We start from the raw sequence: 16,579 nt of genomic DNA, 5'->3' as shown, positions 1-16,579 counted from the left end.
TCAATGTGATTGAGAAAGATGTTGGCTAGGACTCCCCTGACTGGTGACCCCATTGGAAGCCCATCTTCTTGTGAGTAAAACTGATTGTCAAATGAGAAGTAGTTTTGTTCTGTGATAAGTTTTAGGGTGCTAGCTATTTCTGTTATGTGGGGTTCGAGAATTTTGGCTTGTTCTTCTAATTGTTGTCTGATGATGTTGATGGTTTCAGTGGTGGGGATATTGGTGTACATGGATGTGATGTCAAATGATGTGAGTGTGGCTGTTGTGGGTATGTTGATGTCTTTGATTTGCTGTACCAGCTCTTCAGTGTTGTGTATGCTTGTGTTATTTGTGTATATGTAATGTTTCTGTATGTATGTGTGAATTTCTCTGGCTAAGTGGTATGTGGGTGCACTTCTGAAATTGACTACAGGGCGTATAGGAATGCCATCCTTGTGGAGCTTTAGTACGCTGTTCAGTGTGGGTGCTTGGGGGTTCTTTTGTTTCAACCATTTTGCTTTCTGATTTGTGAATATGTGTGAGATATTTTTTAGGAGTGTTATTGTGTTTTTCTGGTATCTTTGTGTTGGGTCACTGGTTAGCTTTGTTATGTCGTAGTCTTCCAGGAATTTTAAGGTTTTTTGCTTGTATTCATCCTGTTTTATTATTATCATGGTGCTGCCCTTGTCTGATCTTGTGATGAGTGCCTCACTGTTTTTAAGTTTGTCCTTTATTTTTCTAGAGGTTTTTTCTTCTTCGGTTTTTGTTTCTGTTAATATGTTGTTTTTGTTTTCTTTTATTATGTATCTTATTTCTTCTGTGACTAATTCTCTTGTCAGACCTGCATTGAAGTTTTGGTTATTGTTTCTTTCTTGTTGTTTTATGATGTACTCACTTTCTGTGATAAGATTCTCCACTGTCTTGTGTGTGATGTGTGTGTTGACATTGTATTTTGGGCCTTTTTCTAGAAAACTTATTTCTTGGTTGGTTAGTGGTATGTCAGTAAGGTTTACCAGACGTTTGTGGAATGTGTGGTTTGCTTGTTTTCTATTTTTATGTGGAAAAGCTTTGTTTTGTTTTAAAAGAGTGTTTAGTTTTTGTTGTTGTTTATTCCATTTTGATTTTATTTGTGTTTCTGTGTTTTGTTTGACTGTATTCATGATATCATTGAATATTTCAGAGACTTTAATGTGGTTTCCTAGTTCCAGGTGAATTTTGAATAGTTCAACATTGAGTTCCTGCTTTTTTGTATATGTAGGTTTCTAATTTCTTGCTTCAGCCACTCAATTTCAGCTTTGTGTTTGGCATGACGAGCTGCAGGTGACATACTGTTTACATTTACATGCATATAGTTAATTATTACATTATATGAAAGACAAAGTGTATTGAATTTTATATTTAAAATAGTTTGATGTAACTTTGTTGTGGTGTTCCGGAATTTGTTGTAGAGCTTGCTCGGAAATGCCTGGCAAGGCGTCGAAATAATCATCTTGGTATTGAAGCACTTTTTTTCCCGTGTTTGCTTTAACAATACATATGTTTTTGGATAGGGTCCGCCTTTAGCAAAACACAGTTTTGTTTTATAACCCAAACATATTTCACTGCAGTTGCAGCATCCTCAGTGGACTTTTATTTTACATCTGTTAAAGATAAAGAACGTTCTTTGTTGTTTTGTATACATGTAGCTATCAGTTTTAAGAAAATGTAATTACAGATATTTGAAGAAACACATAAATTATGAAAAATTCATACCTTTTTACCACATGGTGTGGTTTTTCTGACTTGTGTTTCTACAGTGACTGTTTGTTCCACAGTTTGTCATCTGCAACCACTTATACCTTAAAGTAGATAAATTGTTTGAGCCAAAATTACGATTTGAAGAACTATGTTATTACTATGCCTGAAATTATTTAATTCAATGTGTGTGTGTGTGTGTGTGTGTGTGTGTGTGTGTGTGTGTGTGTGTGTGTGTGTGTATGTGAGTGTCTGTTTAAATAGAGTTTCACTTACTCTTTTTTCGCCTTCATCACCGTCAAACACTGAATATTGAGTTTCCACTGCCACTTTCGCTGTCACCCACTGTTTCACTGTTTATCAGCTGTAAAAACAAAACATGGCTGGCAGTGGAACAGCTGGAGGTGTAAAAACAAGATGGCTGACAGTGGAACAGTTGAAGGCGTTCCTGGCGTTTATTTTGAACCTTTCAGAGGTGACTGTTTTTTTTGTTTTTTTTTGTGTGTTGTGTGGGGGAGAGTGGTTAAGATCTCTATAGGTTGGTTTTGTCTGTTAATTCTATGAGGGCAGAGAACAGAGTGCCATTGCAGAGAGCTGTGTATTCGTTTATCATTTGTTTGCCTTCCACTACTAAATTGGTGATCCCTCGATGTCTCAGGACATGTCCTACCAACCGATCCCTTCTTCTAGTCAAGTTGTGCCACAAGCTCCTCTTCTCCCCAATTATATTCAATACCTCCTCATTAGTGATGTCATGTACCCATCTAATCTTCAGCATTCTTCTGTAGCACCACAATTCGAAAACTTCTATTCTCTTCTTGTCCAAACTATTTATCGTCCACGTTTCACTTCCATGCATGGCTACACTCCATACAAATACTTTCAGAAATGACTTCCTTACACTTAAATCTGTACTCGATGTTAACAAATTTTTCATATTCAGAAACGCTTTCCTTGCCATTGCCAGTCTACATTTCATATCCTCTCTACTTCGACCATCGTCAGTTATTTTACTCCCCAAATAGAAAAACTCCTATACTACTTTAAGTGTCTCATTTCCTAATCTAATTCCCGCAGTATCACCCGACTTAATTCGACTAAATTCCATTATCCTCATTTTGCTTTTGTTGCTGTTCATCTTATACCCTCCTTTCATGACAGTGTCCATTCCGTTCAACTGCACTTCCAAGTCCTTTGCTGTCTCTCACAGAATTACAGTGTCATCGGCGAACCTCAAAGTTTTTATTTCTTCTGCATGGAATTTAATACTTACTCCGAATTTTTCTTTTGTTGCCTTTATTGCCTGCTTAATATACAGAATGAATATTATCGGGGATAGGCTACAACCCTGTCTCACTCCCTTCCCAACCACTGCTTCCCTTTCATGCCCGTCGACTCTTATAACTGCCATCTGCTTTCTGTACAAATTGTAAATAGCCTTTCGCTCCTTGTATTTTACCCCTGCCACCTTCAGAATTTGAAAGAGAATATTACAATCAACATTTTCAAAAGATTTCTCTAAGTCTACAAACGTAGGTTTGCCTATCCTTAACCTTTCTTATAAGATAAGTCGTAGGGTCATTATTGCCTCACGTGTTCCAACATTTCTACGGAATCCAAACTGATCTTCCCCGAGGTCGGCTTCTATCAATTTTTCCATTCGTCTGTAAAGAATTCGCGTTAGTATTTAGCAGCTGTGACTTATTAAATTGATAGTTCGGTAATTTTCACATCTTTCAACAACTGTTTTCTTTGGGATTGGAATTATTATATTCTTCATGACGTCTGAGGGTATTTCGCCTGTCTCATACATTTGCTTACCAGATGGTAGAGTTTTGTCAAGACTGACTCTCCCAAGGCTGTCAGTAGTTCTTATGCAATATTGTCAACTCCAGGGGCCTTGTTTCAACTCAGGTCTTTCAGTGCTCAACTCTTTACGCAGCATCTTAACTCCCATTTCATCTTCATCTACATCTTCTTCCATTTCCATAATAATGTCCTCAAGTACGTCGCACTTGCATAGACCCTCTATATACTCCTTCCATCTTTCTGCTTTCCCTTCTTTAGTTAGAACTGAGTTTCCATCTGAGCTCTTGATATTCATGCAAGTGGTTCTCTTCTCTCCAAAGGTCTCTTTAGTTTTCCTGTAAGCAGTATCTAATTTACCCCTAGTGAGATAAGCCTCTACATCCTTACATTTGTCCTCTAGCCATCCCTGCTTAGCCATTTTGCACTTCCTGCTCATCTCATTTTTGAGACATTTGTATTCCTTTTTGCCTGCTTCATTTACTGCATTTTTATATTTTCTCCTTTCATCAATTAAATTCAATATTTCTTTTGTTACCCAAGGGTTTCTACTAGTCCTCGTCTTTATACATATTTGATCCTCTGCTGCCTTCAATATTTCGTCCCTTAAAGCTACCCATTCTTCTTCTACTGTATTTATTTCCCCCATTTCTGACAATTGTTCCCTTTTGCTCTCCCTGAAACTCTGTACAACCTCTGGTTCTTTCAGTTTATCCAAGTCCCATCTCCTTAAATTCCTACCTTTTTGCAGTTTCTTCAGTTTTAATCTACAGTTCATAACCAATAGATTGTGGTCAGAGACCACATCTGCCCCTGGAAATGTCTTAAAATTTAAAACCTGGCCCCTAAATCTCTGATACCTTTTAGGATCTCAGGGTTCTTCCATGTAATCAACCTTCTTTCATGATTCTTGAACCAAGTGTTAGCTATGATTAAGTTATGATCTGCGCAAAATTCTACCAGACGGCTCCCTCTTTCATTTCTTAGCCCCAATCCATATTCACCTACTACGTTTCCTTCTCTTCCTTTTCCTACTGTCAAATTCCAGTCACCCATGACTATAAAATTTTCGTCCCCTTCACTACCCGAATAATTTATTTTATCTCATCATACATTTCATCAATGTCTTCGTCATCTGCAGAGCTAGTTGTCATATAAACTTGTAGTACTGTTGTAGGCGTGGGCTTCGTGTCTATCTTGGCCACAATAAGGCCTTCATTATGTTGTTTGTAGTAGCTTAGCCGAACTCCTATTTTTTTATTCATTATTGAACCTACTCCTGCATTACCCCTATTTGATTTTGTATTTATAACCCTGTATTCACCTCACCAAAAGTCTGCCACCGAACTTCTCTAAGTCCCACTATATCTAACTTTAACCTATCCATTTCCCTTTTTAAATTTTCTAACTTACCTGCCCTATTAAGGGATCTGACATTGCACGCTCAGATCCGTAGAACGCTTTTTCTTTCTCCTCATAACGACGTCGTCCTGAGTAGTCCCCGCCCGGAGATCCGAATGGCGGACTATTTTACATCCGGTATATTTTACCTAAGAGGACGCCACCATCATTTAATCATACAGTAAAGCTGCATGCCCTCGAGAAAAATTACGGCTGTAGTTTCCCCTTACTTTCAGCCGTTTGCAGTACCAGAACAGCAAGTCCATTTTGGTTAGTGTTACAAGCCCAGATCAGTCAATCACCCAGACTGTTGCCCCTGCAACTACTGAAAAGGCTGCTGCCCCTCCTCAGGAACCACACGTTTGTGTGGCCTCTCAACAGGTACCCCTCCGTTGTGGTTGCACCTATGGTACGGCTATCTGTATCGTTGAGGCACGCAAACGTCCCCACCAACGGCAAGGTCCATGGTTCATGGGGGGGGCCGACTATAGAACCACGTTAAAACTCACTGAAATCCCGATAACCTGCCATTGTATCAGCAGTAGCCGAACCAACAACAGCACCAAGCCCTTGTTGTGTTATATAGGCGTTGCTGACCGCAGTGCCGTATTCTGCCAGTTTATATATGTCTGTGTTTGAATACGCATGCGTATACCAGTTTCTTCAGCGCTTAAGAGTATATACGCTAGGAAAGTACACATGGACTTCTGACTATACCCATATCCTAGAAACAACTTTATGCCTACTAATACTTACATGACCATAGAACTATGTGGGTTAATATCAGTTCGCCTGTAAATACACGGTAGCCTAGAAGCAATACTAATACTTTGTGCTGGTTCTCATGATTTTGTACGATTTTCATACATATATTTCTTTTGAAAGTCATTTTTTCTTTCAAAGACTGTGCTAAGAATATTAGAAGCATGATTTTTCGGTAGTTACGTCGACTGAGTGTTTACAGTTATTTGATGCATCATAAAACATGGCGTAACAGACATTTCTCTACTTATCTACTTACCGATAACGAACACACAACACTAGCGTAAATAACGATGAAATGTAATTCCTTTCAGCTCAACATAAACGGAGAAGAACTTCAGCACTCACTACAAGATCCGTTCTAGATCAAGAACATGATAAATGCTCACAGTGTTATTAGACTACAAATAGAAGTATACTTCCTTTCAGTACTTTCTGTAAATATAACTATTACGTCAAAAGATGAATGGAAGTGTATGACTGTTCAATACGGGCTGCAATATTTGACTCAATATCGCAGGTTCGAATCCTGCCTCCGGCATGGATGTGTGTGATGTCCTTAGGTTAGTTATGTTTAAGTAGTTCTAAGTACTGGGGGATTGATGACCTTAGAAGTTACGTCCCATACTGCTCAGAGCCATTTGAACCAACTCAATATCGAACACAGGTACGAAACGAATACTGCCTTGCATTCAGCTAGAGTAGTACCCACTTCACATACACGAGATCTTTATAAGTAAGAGACTTTTGGAAGGGTTGAGTACGAGATACAGATATTCCTGTACAAAGTCTTTATTAACTTCTACTTATACATTTACAAATTTTCTTTATTTTTATTTGGTTTGGTTTCTTAACTTACGGCTCAGTTTTTAACTAATAATTGAAGTCGACATCTGAATCTTCCCTGGTAGTAATTTCAAAAGAACGAAAAAGATGTGTTTTCGAATTCAAATACATATCTAACTTTTTCCTGTAAAATACCTCTTTCATTGTTTTAACATTTATCTCTTTTCCTTCTTGCAATTTTTCTAGCCGAGAGGATTCAGGGAGCTTAATTTTACCTCATTTCGTCTGCGGAACACTGTTATTAAAACTCCACATCTTCCAGGTTGTCCGGTATCATCTCTTCTGCTCAACGTTCATGCGGAATTTCCGTATAGAACCTTAAGTTTACAACTTTTGCCATCGAGTGGTCATAAATGTTGTTTTTCCGTTGGTTTTAAGCTATGCAAACCGTTTTTCTGCTGCTAGGTGCACAACAGTCAGTCGACAGTAAGGCAGAAGTAACCGACCGAGACAGACGCAGCAACAGGGAAGTAACCGCTTTTGTCACATTTACGAATTCCTAACCAGGAGCAAATTTTATTATACCATCTGTGTACTTTAATAGTTCAGTTTCTGCGCGTAAATTTAATATCTAATAGCCACAGTTCTCGCGTTTTTGTTTGCGTCGGAAAGTAAACCGATTTTGTGACATATTGCAAGTTCCTAATCAGGTGCGAATTATTTAGTTTTACCTGAGTGCTTCGGTAGTTAGGTTTTTGAATATCTGCGTAGAAGTAGACACAGTTCCTGTGTTTTCATTAAGGTGTCCAGTAGAGTTGCGCACCACGTGCCGATAGTCCGTTTATCTGCACAGTTTAGTTTTCCACGGTCTTTAATATGGACAGGGACTGCGATTGTTGTGTGCAGATGCGAGCCGAATTGGTGGCACTTCACTCTCAGATTCAGGCTGTTATAGCTTCGGTTACACAGCTTGATCATGCAGTGGATGGGCACCTTGGTGAGCCGACGGTGGGGATCCAACGGACTTCCAGCACGTCGGAGTCTTCCGATCGGTCCTCACGGGTGGCCAACCCAGTTACTGCTCGCACGGAGTTTGACCCCTGACTTGTAGTCGAGTGGGAGGTCGCCCCGGGCGGAGCAGGCGGCGAAAGACTTCCCAGGCGGCCGCACGTAAGGCTCCTCGGTTTGTCTGACAACCAGGTTTCAAGCGTTGACTGTGGCTGACACTGTCCCTGAGCCAGATGTTGGCGCCTGTCCTGTTTCAGAAGAAACCACTGAGCCAGCAAGATCGGGGCAATCACAGAGGGTGGGTTATTGGTCGTTGGGAGCTCCAGCGTTAGGCGCGTTATGGGGCCCATTAGGGATTTGGCTTACAATAAGGGAGAGAAAACCAATTTGCACTCCGTGTGCATACCGGGCGGAATCATTCAAGATGTGGATAGGGTCCTCCCGGATGCCAAGAAGAGCACAGGGTGCAGCCAACTGCGGGTGTTTGCTCACGTCGCTACCAACGCTGTGTGTCACTTCGGATCATAAGGGATTCACCTTGGTTTCGAGCGGCTAACAGAAGTGGTAAAGGCTGCCAGTCTTGCTTGCAAGACGAAAGCAGAGCTGACCATTTGCAGCATAGTTGACAGGACCGATAGCGGACCTGTGGTTCAGAGCCGAGTGGAGAGTCTGAATCAAATGCTCAGATGGTTCTGCGACCGTGTATGCTGCAGATTCCTCGACTTACACCAAAAGGTGGTTGGGTTTCGGGTTCCGCTGAATAGGTCAGGTGTACATTATACGCAGGAGGCGGCTACACGGGTAGCAGGAGCTGTGTGGCGTGGAATGGGCGGTTTTTAGGTTAGAGGGTCTCGTGAAAACAAAAGAAGGGCTTCAATCACAAAGGGTACAGGCTGAACCCAGGAAGAACGTAGTGGAGTCAAGTTGTGCCACAAGCTCCTCTTCTCCCCAATTATATTCAATACCTCCTCATTAGTGATGTCATGTACCCATCTAATCTTCAGCATTCTTCTGTAGCACCACAATTCGAAAACTTCTATTCTCTTCTTGTCCAAACTATTTATCGTCCACGTTTCACTTCCATGCATGGCTACACTCCATACAAATACTTTCAGAAATGACTTCCTTACACTTAAATCTGTACTCGATGTTAACAAATTTTTCATATTCAGAAACGCTTTCCTTGCCATTGCCAGTCTACATTTTATATCCTCTCTACTTCGACCATCGTCAGTTATTTTACTCCCCAAATAGAAAAACTCCTATACTACTTTAAGTGTCTCATTTCCTAATCTAATTCCCGCAGTATCACCCGACTTAATTCGACTAAATTCCATTATCCTCATTTTGCTTTTGTTGCTGTTCATCTTATACCCTCCTTTCATGACAGTGTCCATTCCGTTCAACTGCACTTCCAAGTCCTTTGCTGTCTCTCACAGAATTACAGTGTCATCGGCGAACCTCAAAGTTTTTATTTCTTCTGCATGGAATTTAATACTTACTCCGAATTTTTCTTTTGTTGCCTTTATTGCCTGCTTAATATACAGAATGAATATTATCGGGGATAGGCTACAACCCTGTCTCACTCCCTTCCCAACCACTGCTTCCCTTTCATGCCCGTCGACTCTTATAACTGCCATCTGCTTTCTGTACAAATTGTAAATAGCCTTTCGCTCCTTGTATTTTACCCCTGCCACCTTCAGAATTTGAAAGAGAATATTACAATCAACATTTTCAAAAGATTTCTCTAAGTCTACAAACGTAGGTTTGCCTATCCTTAACCTTTCTTATAAGATAAGTCGTAGGGTCATTATTGCCTCACGTGTTCCAACATTTCTACGGAATCCAAACTGATCTTCCCCGAGGTCGGCTTCTATCAATTTTTCCATTCGTCTGTAAAGAATTCGCGTTAGTATTTAGCAGCTGTGACTTATTAAATTGATAGTTCGGTAATTTTCACATCTTTCAACAACTGTTTTCTTTGGGATTGGAATTATTATATTCTTCATGACGTCTGAGGGTATTTCGCCTGTCTCATACATTTGCTTACCAGATGGTAGAGTTTTGTCAAGACTGACTCTCCCAAGGCTGTCAGTAGTTCTTATGCAATATTGTCAACTCCAGGGGCCTTGTTTCAACTCAGGTCTTTCAGTGCTCAACTCTTTACGCAGCATCTTAACTCCCATTTCATCTCCATCTACATCTTCTTCCATTTCCATAATAATGTCCTCAAGTACGTCGCACTTGCATAGACCCTCTATATACTCCTTCCATCTTTCTGCTTTCCCTTCTTTAGTTAGAACTGAGTTTCCATCTGAGCTCTTGATATTCATGCAAGTGGTTCTCTTCTCTCCAAAGGTCTCTTTAGTTTTCCTGTAAGCAGTATCTAATTTACCCCTAGTGAGATAAGCCTCTACATCCTTACATTTGTCCTCTAGCCATCCCTGCTTAGCCATTTTGCACTTCCTGCTCATCTCATTTTTGAGACATTTGTATTCCTTTTTGCCTGCTTCATTTACTGCATTTTTATATTTTCTCCTTTCATCAATTAAATTCAATATTTCTTTTGTTACCCAAGGGTTTCTACTAGTCCTCGTCTTTATACATATTTGATCCTCTGCTGCCTTCAATATTTCGTCCCTTAAAGCTACCCATTCTTCTTCTACTGTATTTATTTCCCCCATTTCTGACAATTGTTCCCTTTTGCTCTCCCTGAAACTCTGTACAACCTCTGGTTCTTTCAGTTTATCCAAGTCCCATCTCCTTAAATTCCTACCTTTTTGCAGTTTCTTCAGTTTTAATCTACAGTTCATAACCAATAGATTGTGGTCAGAGACCACATCTGCCCCTGGAAATGTCTTAAAATTTAAAACCTGGCCCCTAAATCTCTGATACCTTTTAGGATCTCAGGGTTCTTCCATGTAATCAACCTTCTTTCATGATTCTTGAACCAAGTGTTAGCTATGATTAAGTTATGATCTGCGCAAAATTCTACCAGACGGCTCCCTCTTTCATTTCTTAGCCCCAATCCATATTCACCTACTACGTTTCCTTCTCTTCCTTTTCCTACTGTCAAATTCCAGTCACCCATGACTATAAAATTTTCGTCCCCTTCACTACCCGAATAATTTATTTTATCTCATCATACATTTCATCAATGTCTTCGTCATCTGCAGAGCTAGTTGTCATATAAACTTGTAGTACTGTTGTAGGCGTGGGCTTCGTGTCTATCTTGGCCACAATAAGGCCTTCATTATGTTGTTTGTAGTAGCTTAGCCGAACTCCTATTTTTTTATTCATTATTGAACCTACTCCTGCATTACCCCTATTTGATTTTGTATTTATAACCCTGTATTCACCTCACCAAAAGTCTGCCACCGAACTTCTCTAAGTCCCACTATATCTAACTTTAACCTATCCATTTCCCTTTTTAAATTTTCTAACTTACCTGCCCTATTAAGGGATCTGACATTGCACGCTCAGATCCGTAGAACGCTTTTTCTTTCTCCTCATAACGACGTCGTCCTGAGTAGTCCCCGCCCGGAGATCCGAATGGCGGACTATTTTACATCCGGTATATTTTACCTAAGAGGACGCCACCATCATTTAATCATACAGTAAAGCTGCATGCCCTCGAGAAAAATTACGGCTGTAGTTTCCCCTTACTTTCAGCCGTTTGCAGTACCAGAACAGCAAGTCCATTTTGGTTAGTGTTACAAGCCCAGATCAGTCAATCACCCAGACTGTTGCCCCTGCAACTACTGAAAAGGCTGCTGCCCCTCCTCAGGAACCACACGTTTGTGTGGCCTCTCAACAGGTACCCCTCCGTTGTGGTTGCACCTATGGTACGGCTATCTGTATCGTTGAGGCACGCAAACGTCCCCACCAACGGCAAGGTCCATGGTTCATGGGGGGGGCCGACTATAGAACCACGTTAAAACTCACTGAAATCCCGATAACCTGCCATTGTATCAGCAGTAGCCGAACCAACAACAGCACCAAGCCCTTGTTGTGTTATATAGGCGTTGCTGACCGCAGTGCCGTATTCTGCCAGTTTATATATGTCTGTGTTTGAATACGCATGCGTATACCAGTTTCTTCAGCGCTTAAGAGTATATACGCTAGGAAAGTACACATGGACTTCTGACTATACCCATATCCTAGAAACAACTTTATGCCTACTAATACTTACATGACCATAGAACTATGTGGGTTAATATCAGTTCGCCTGTAAATACACGGTAGCCTAGAAGCAATACTAATACTTTGTGCTGGTTCTCATGATTTTGTACGATTTTCATACATATATTTCTTTTGAAAGTCATTTTTTCTTTCAAAGACTGTGCTAAGAATATTAGAAGCATGATTTTTCGGTAGTTACGTCGACTGAGTGTTTACAGTTATTTGATGCATCATAAAACATGGCGTAACAGACATTTCTCTACTTATCTACTTACCGATAACGAACACACAACACTAGCGTAAATAACGATGAAATGTAATTCCTTTCAGCTCAACATAAACGGAGAAGAACTTCAGCACTCACTACAAGATCCGTTCTAGATCAAGAACATGATAAATGCTCACAGTGTTATTAGACTACAAATAGAAGTATACTTCCTTTCAGTACTTTCTGTAAATATAACTATTACGTCAAAAGATGAATGGAAGTGTATGACTGTTCAATACGGGCTGCAATATTTGACTCAATATCGCAGGTTCGAATCCTGCCTCCGGCATGGATGTGTGTGATGTCCTTAGGTTAGTTATGTTTAAGTAGTTCTAAGTACTGGGGGATTGATGACCTTAGAAGTTACGTCCCATACTGCTCAGAGCCATTTGAACCAACTCAATATCGAACACAGGTACGAAACGAATACTGCCTTGCATTCAGCTAGAGTAGTACCCACTTCACATACACGAGATCTTTATAAGTAAGAGACTTTTGGAAGGGTTGAGTACGAGATACAGATATTCCTGTACAAAGTCTTTATTAACTTCTACTTATACATTTACAAATTTTCTTTATTTTTATTTGGTTTGGTTTCTTAACTTACGGCTCAGTTTTTAACTAATAATTGAAGTCGACATCTGAATCTTCCCTGGTAGTAATTTCAAAAGAACGAAAAAGATGTGTTTTCGAATTCAAATACATATCTAACTTTTTCCTGTAAAATACCTCTTTCATTGTTTTAACATTTATCTCTTTTCCTTCTTGCAATTTTTCTAGCCGAGAGGATTCAGGGAGCTTAATTTTACCTCATTTCGTCTGCGGAACACTGTTATTAAAACTCCACATCTTCCAGGTTGTCCGGTATCATCTCTTCTGCTCAACGTTCATGCGGAATTTCCGTATAGAACCTTAAGTTTACAACTTTTGCCATCGAGTGGTCATAAATGTTGTTTTTCCGTTGGTTTTAAGCTATGCAAACCGTTTTTCTGCTGCTAGGTGCACAACAGTCAGTCGACAGTAAGGCAGAAGTAACCGACCGAGACAGACGCAGCAACAGGGAAGTAACCGCTTTTGTCACATTTACGAATTCCTAACCAGGAGCAAATTTTATTATACCATCTGTGTACTTTAATAGTTCAGTTTCTGCGCGTAAATTTAATATCTAATAGCCACAGTTCTCGCGTTTTTGTTTGCGTCGGAAAGTAAATCGATTTTGTGACATATTGCAAGTTCCTAATCAGGTGCGAATTATTTAGTTTTACCTGAGTGCTTCGGTAGTTAGGTTTTTGAATATCTGCGTAGAAGTAGACACAGTTCCTGTGTTTTCATTAAGGTGTCCAGTAGAGTTGCGCACCACGTGCCGATAGTCCGTTTATCTGCACAGTTTAGTTTTCCACGGTCTTTAATATGGACAGGGACTGCGATTGTTGTGTGCAGATGCGAGCCGAATTGGTGGCACTTCACTCTCAGATTCAGGCTGTTATAGCTTCGGTTACACAGCTTGATCATGCAGTGGATGGGCACCTTGGTGAGCCGACGGTGGGGATCCAACGGACTTCCAGCACGTCGGAGTCTTCCGATCGGTCCTCACGGGTGGCCAACCCAGTTACTGCTCGCACGGAGTTTGACCCCTGACTTGTAGTCGAGTGGGAGGTCGCCCCGGGCGGAGCAGGCGGCGAAAGACTTCCCAGGCGGCCGCACGTAAGGCTCCTCGGTTTGTCTGACAACCAGGTTTCAAGCGTTGACTGTGGCTGACACTGTCCCTGAGCCAGATGTTGGCGCCTGTCCTGTTTCAGAAGAAACCACTGAGCCAGCAAGATCGGGGCAATCACAGAGGGTGGGTTATTGGTCGTTGGGAGCTCCAGCGTTAGGCGCGTTATGGGGCCCATTAGGGATTTGGCTTACAATAAGGGAGAGAAAACCAATTTGCACTCCGTGTGCATACCGGGCGGAATCATTCAAGATGTGGATAGGGTCCTCCCGGATGCCAAGAAGAGCACAGGGTGCAGCCAACTGCGGGTGTTTGCTCACGTCGCTACCAACGCTGTGTGTCACTTCGGATCATAAGGGATTCACCTTGGTTTCGAGCGGCTAACAGAAGTGGTAAAGGCTGCCAGTCTTGCTTGCAAGACGAAAGCAGAGCTGACCATTTGCAGCATAGTTGACAGGACCGATAGCGGACCTGTGGTTCAGAGCCGAGTGGAGAGTCTGAATCAAATGCTCAGATGGTTCTGCGACCGTGTATGCTGCAGATTCCTCGACTTACACCAAAAGGTGGTTGGGTTTCGGGTTCCGCTGAATAGGTCAGGTGTACATTATACGCAGGAGGCGGCTACACGGGTAGCAGGAGCTGTGTGGCGTGGAATGGGCGGTTTTTAGGTTAGAGGGTCTCGTGAAAACAAAAGAAGGGCTTCAATCACAAAGGGTACAGGCTGAACCCAGGAAGAACGTAGATACAGGAACCATTGGTATAACAGTAGTAAATTGTCTTAGCTGTGTTGGGAAAGCACCAGAGCTCCAAGCGCTAATAGAAGGCACTGATACTCAAATCGTTATAGGCTCTGAAAGCTGGCTAAAGCGAATATAACCACAGCCGAAATTTTTGCGAAAAATCTAACGGTGCTCCGAAAGGATAGGCTAAACACGGTTGACGGTGGCGTGTTTGTTGCTATTAGAAATAGTTTGACTTGTCAGTAAATTGAAGTTGATACTTCCTGTGAGTTAGTATGGGCAGAGGTCATTGTTGGCAACCGGCATTAAATAACAATAGGATCCTTTTACCGACCTCCCAATTCAGATGATACAGTTGCTGAAAGGTTCAAAGAAAACTTGAGTTTGATTTCAAACACTTACCCGACTCATACGATTATAGTTGGTGGTGACTTTAATTTATTTTCGATATGTTGGCGAAAATACATGTTAAATTCCGGAGGTACGCATAAAATATCATCCGAAATTTTGCTAAACGCAATCTCTGAAAATTATTTCGAGTAGTTAGTCATGAGCCCACGCAAATAGTAAACAGTTGTGAAAACACACTTTACCTCTTAGCAAAAAATAATCCAGAGTCAATAACGAGCATCAAAACCGATACAGGGATTAGTGAACACAGGGGTGTCGTAGCGAGACTGCATATCGTAATATCCAAATCCTCCAAAATTAAGCGAAAAGTATATCTATTAAAAAAGGCAGATAAAAATTCACTTGACGCCTTCCTCAGATACAATTTCCACTCATTCCAAATTAATAATGTAGGTGTAGACCAGATGTGGCTTGAATTCAAAGAAATAGTATCGGCAGCAATTGAGAAATCTATACCAAATAAATTAACAAACAACGGAGCCGATCCTCCTTGATATACAAAATGGGTTAGAAAATGGCTCTGAGTACTATGCGACTTAACATCTGAGGTCATCAGTCGCCTAGAAATCAGAACTAATTAAACCTAACTAACCTAAGGACATCACACAAACCCATGCCCGAGGCAGGGTTCGAACCTGCGACCGTAGCGGTCGCTCGGTTCCTGACTGTAGCGCCTAGAACCGCACGGCCACTCCGGCCGGCAAAATGAGTTAGAACATTGTTGCGGAAACAACGAAACAAACATGCCAAATTTAAACAGACGCAAAATCCCCAAGTTTGGCGATCTTTTACAGGACCTCGAAATTTAGATCGGACTTCAATGCGAGATGCTTATAACAGCTTCAACAACAAAACTTTGTCTCGGAACCTGACAGAAAATCCAAAGAGATTCTGGTCGTATGTGAAGTTTGTTAGCGGCAAGAAACAATCAATGCCTTTTCTGCGCGACAGTAATGGAGATACTATCAAAGACAGTGCTGCCAAACCAGAGTTACTAAACGCAGCCCTCCAAAATGCCTTCACAAAAGAAGACGAAGTAAATATTCCAGAATTCGAATCGAGAACAGCAGCCAACATGAGTAACGTAGAAGTAAATATCCACGGAGTAGTGAAGCAACTTAAATCACTTAATAAAAGCAAGTCTTCTGGTCCAGAATGTATACCAATCAGGTTCATTTTGGAGTATTCTGATGCATTTGCTCCATACTTAACAATCATATACAACCGTTTGCTCTAGGAAAGATTCGTACCCAAAGACTGGAAAGTAACACAGGTCACGCACATATTCAAGAAAGTTAGTAGGATTAATCCACTAATCCACTACATCACAGGCCCATATCTTTAACGTCGATATGCAGCAGGAGTTTGGGATATATATTTTGTTCAAACACTGTGAATTACCTCGAATTGACACAGAGTGAACATGACTTTAGGAAACATCGTTCCTGTGAAACGCAACTAGCTCTTTATTCACATGGAGTGTTGAGCACTATTGACGAGCGATTTCAGATCAAATCCGTATTTCTGGGTTTCCGGAAGGCTTTTGACACTGTGCCACACAAGCGGCTTGTAGTGAAATTGCGTGTTTATGGAATATCGTCAGTTATGTGACTGGATTCGTGATTTCCTGTCAGAGAGATCACAGTTCGTAGTAACTGACGGATAGTTGTCAAGAAAATCATAAGCGATTTCTGATAGGCCCTTTGCTCTTGCTTATCTATATAAACTATTTGGGAAACAATCTGGGCAACCGTCTTAGGTTGTTTGCAGATGACGCTGTCTTTTGTC

Source organism: Schistocerca gregaria, chromosome X, assembly GCF_023897955.1.
Source record: "Schistocerca gregaria isolate iqSchGreg1 chromosome X, iqSchGreg1.2, whole genome shotgun sequence".
NCBI lineage: Eukaryota > Metazoa > Arthropoda > Insecta > Orthoptera > Acrididae > Schistocerca > Schistocerca gregaria.
Note: the sequence above shows the minus strand (reverse complement) of the source record.